Source organism: Colobus angolensis, unplaced genomic scaffold (genome assembly GCF_000951035.1).
Source record: "Colobus angolensis palliatus isolate OR3802 unplaced genomic scaffold, Cang.pa_1.0 Scaffold320, whole genome shotgun sequence".
NCBI lineage: Eukaryota > Metazoa > Chordata > Mammalia > Primates > Cercopithecidae > Colobus > Colobus angolensis.
Window position 1 is genome coordinate 2,972,212 of NW_012116489.1, and position 4,022 is coordinate 2,976,233.

A 4,022-nucleotide genomic window follows, 5' to 3' on the forward strand; every position below is an offset into this window, starting at 1 on the left:
GGGCATCTTGCTCCGCCCCTCAGATCTCTGTTTCTTAATCACTAATGACAAGTGGTAATGAGTTAAATGAATGAAATGCATCAATGATATCATTGATATATAAGCTGTGTATTTTCAAATACAGGATATTTATTTGTTTTTTCTCCCCAGAGAAATTTGTGGATATGCAGAAATAAAATAAGGACAGTTATATGACCAAGATAAATATAAACCAATTTTACCAGTTCACAAGAAAAAAAAATTGTTCGATTACTTCTGTGTATATAACTTCACGTCTCCTTCAAATCCCCTATGGACTCACGTAACATGCACAGAGAAAGAATGGGTATCAACAGTGAAGTTTCTTAGTAAGCAAATATCCTGATCATCATCTGCATAAATGATTCACTGAGTAGAGAGGGACACCTCAAAAGGGATCAGGGTCTTGACATCTCAGCAGAGATGAGAGATGTAACCCTTATATTATTTGGAAGCATTTTATGAAAATCAAGTGACAAGAAAAGACATAAAGCTTTGGGGACTATCTATTCCCCAAATATAGTATTTCTATTCATAGAAATATTTGAATTATTTCTGAAATGGACAAAAGCCTTGATAGTTGATACCTATTTTCTAATTTGCATTTGTGTCAATATGAAAAGAAGTATTCCCTAGGAAAATAAAGGAAGAATTAAATAGAGAGTAATACCATGTTCTTGGACTAGAATACTCAACAGGGTAAAGAAATAAATTTTTCTCAAATTGTACTATAGGCTTAACATAATTCCTTATAAAATTTCAACATAATTCTTTGTAAATATAGATTTTTTCATACTAAATTTATATTGAAATGCACAGGAGTTAGAATGGCTGAAACATTTTTCTTTAATAATAAAGTTGAAAGGATCACACAAATCAAATTTGAGGCCTTGAAATATAGCTACCATATTCAAAACAGTATAGTATTGATGGAGGGATAGACATAAATCAATAGAACAGATAGAGAATCCAGAAATAGACCCACACAAATATGCTCAACTAACTTTTGACAAAGACACACAAATAATTCAACAGACAGAAGATCCTTTTTTTTTTTTCTTTCTTTTTTTTTTTTAGTTCAGGGCTACACATGCAGGTTTGTTACACAGGTAAACTTGTTTCATGAGAGTTAGTTATACAGAGTATTCTGTCATCCAGGTATTCAGCCCTAGTACCCATTTGTTATTTTTCCTGATCCTCTCACTCTTCCCACCCTTCACCCTCCAGTAATCCCCAGTGTGTATTGTTCCCCTCTATGTGTTCATGTGTTCTCATGATTGAGCTCACACTTAGAAGTAAGAAAACACATGGTATGTGGTTGAGAAAAGTTTCTTTTCAACAAATTGTGTTGGGCATTAGCACTTTGTTAGCCAAAAAATTATTTTTGATTTAATCTCACATATTTTATAAAACATAACTCCAAATGGCTTCTATATCTAAATATATAATGTAAAACAATCAAACTTGTAGAGGAAAAGAAGAGAAAATCTTTGTGACCTGGGGTTTGATGGAATTGTTCTTAAACAGGACACCTAAAGGATGACCCACAAAAGAATTAAATAATAGTAATACTTTATCAACATTAAACACTTTTTCTCTGTGGAAGACATTCCATGAGTGAAAAGCTACGTATTAGGAAAAAATAGTTGCAAATAGCATATCTGACAGAGGACTTATACACCGAATACATAAAGAATGCTCTAAACACAGATAAAACAATCCAATTAATAAAGGTGCCAAAACCTTGAACAGATCTAACAAAAAAGATATTCAGATGGAAAAATAAACATGGGAAAAGTTATTCAATGTCATTAACCAATAGGGAAATACAAATTAAAACTGCAATGAGATTTACTATATATCTAATAAAATGCTTTTAAAAGAAGTAAATGAAACACACTGGTAATAGCAAGTGCAGGTGAAAATACAATACAATGGATCTCTCATGCATTGCTTGTGGAGATGTAAAATGGCATAGCCACTATGGAAAACAGACAATTTCTTATAGAGCTCAACAGTGCTTTTTATAAAATCCAGAAATCTCACCCCTGACTGTTTATCATAGGGCAGGAGATGGCAAACTGTATCCTAGGAACTAGCGATCTATTTTCTAGTAAAGTTTTATTGGATGTGAGCCGTATCTTTTTATTTATGTATTGTCTATCATTATTTTGGCTCTATAACTGCAAAGTTAGGTAGTTGTGGCAGAGGCCATATAGTTCACAACCCTAAAATACTAAACATATGACCCTTTGAGAACAAGTTTGCTGTTCAAGTAAAACACTGCACAAAATTGTCCATCATAGCTTTATGTGTAATAGCCAAAAAAGTAGAAGCAACTCAAACGTACTCAGATGAGTGAAAGAATAAACAAACACGTTACATCCATACAATGGAGTGCTTCGCAGCAGTTAAAAGAAATGATTTATAATGCAACAGCTTGGCTACATGTCAAGGACATTATCCTATGTGAAAAATATGCAAATCAAAAAGTTGACTTACTGTATAATCCAATTTATACAATACTCAAAAAGACTAAATTGCAGCTATGCAGAACATACTAGTGATGGCTAGCAATGAGGGGTGGGGGAATGTGGGGACCATAAAAGGACAGCATACGGGAGTTTTCTGGAGGTGACAGAATAGTTCTGTATATGACTGAATAGTTCGGCATGTGACTGATTGTGGTAATGGTTACATGAGTGCATACATGTTGTAAAATTAATATACCATACACACACATACACAAACACAAAGGCAAGTTCATGGAAAAAAACCATGAAATTCAGTAAGGTTCATAGTTGAGTTAGTAGTAGAGTACTAATGTCAATTTTCTGGTCTCAATTATTGTACTATAGATATAAGAGATGGAGGAAGTTATAGTTATTGGAGGAAGCTGGGTAAAGGTTACATGGGCATTCTCTGTACTATTTGTGACTTATTATATGAATCTAAGATTATTTCAAAACAAAAATTGTTTGTATTATATAGGCTGGGATGTTTTATTTTTATAGCACTTTTGGGGATGAGAATTTTGAATATTCAAGAGTTATAACCAATTTCAGTAATTTTTCTTTGAGATACTTAAATGTATCTCAAATTTTATCAGTAATAACTTCTACAAGCCAGTTTCATATGTATTTGAATGCTATAATTTGCCTTTTAACCCTTTCATATTTTTTGTAACAACAAATAGTTTGAGACTTAATTTACTTTCCCTGCACTAAACCTGGAATCCACAAAAAAAAAAAAAAAAAAAAGAGGTCCCAGTTTCCTAGATTTAAAATGCTGTGTAAGAAACTTATTGGCATAAAACAGCAATCATTTTATTATACTTAAGGATATTGTTAGGAATTGACATAGGGCACTGAGGTGATGACTTATAACTGTTCCACAATATTTGAGCCTCACGTGAAAAGATTTAAATGGGTTAGGACTCAAATAACTGATATTTGGAATCTGCAAATTTCACTCACATGTATGACACCTGGGCTGATTGCCTGGACGTACTGGGACTGTCAACCAGAAGACCTACATATGGCTTCTGCATACAGATTGAACTTCTTGCCAAATGGCAAAAGGCTTCCAAGACAATGTCAGAGAGATAGTCTTCCAAAATATAAACCCATAACTCTCTAATGTCTAGCAGAGTCATTACCCCTGTATTGTATTGACAAAAGCATGCCACTAAAAAGTACAGATTTTCAAAATGAGGGAAATTTGATTCTAAATCTTGATAGGATCGTGGCAAAATCACATGGCAGAAGAACAAGTGAGATGAGACAAAGTGGAGTGAGCATCTTTCAAAATAAAATTGGCCACAAAATTGAAGACAAAGTTATTTTCTAACCTGCCCTTTTATTTCTTATCAAGTATAGTTTTCTTCTTTTATTTATTGCTAATGTTTCCGGGGGGGAGGGGCATAATCTCCTGAAATTACTCGGAATAGGAAACAGACAAAAAAGGGCAATCTAAGTTTCTAAATTAGAAGAAATATTCAGCAA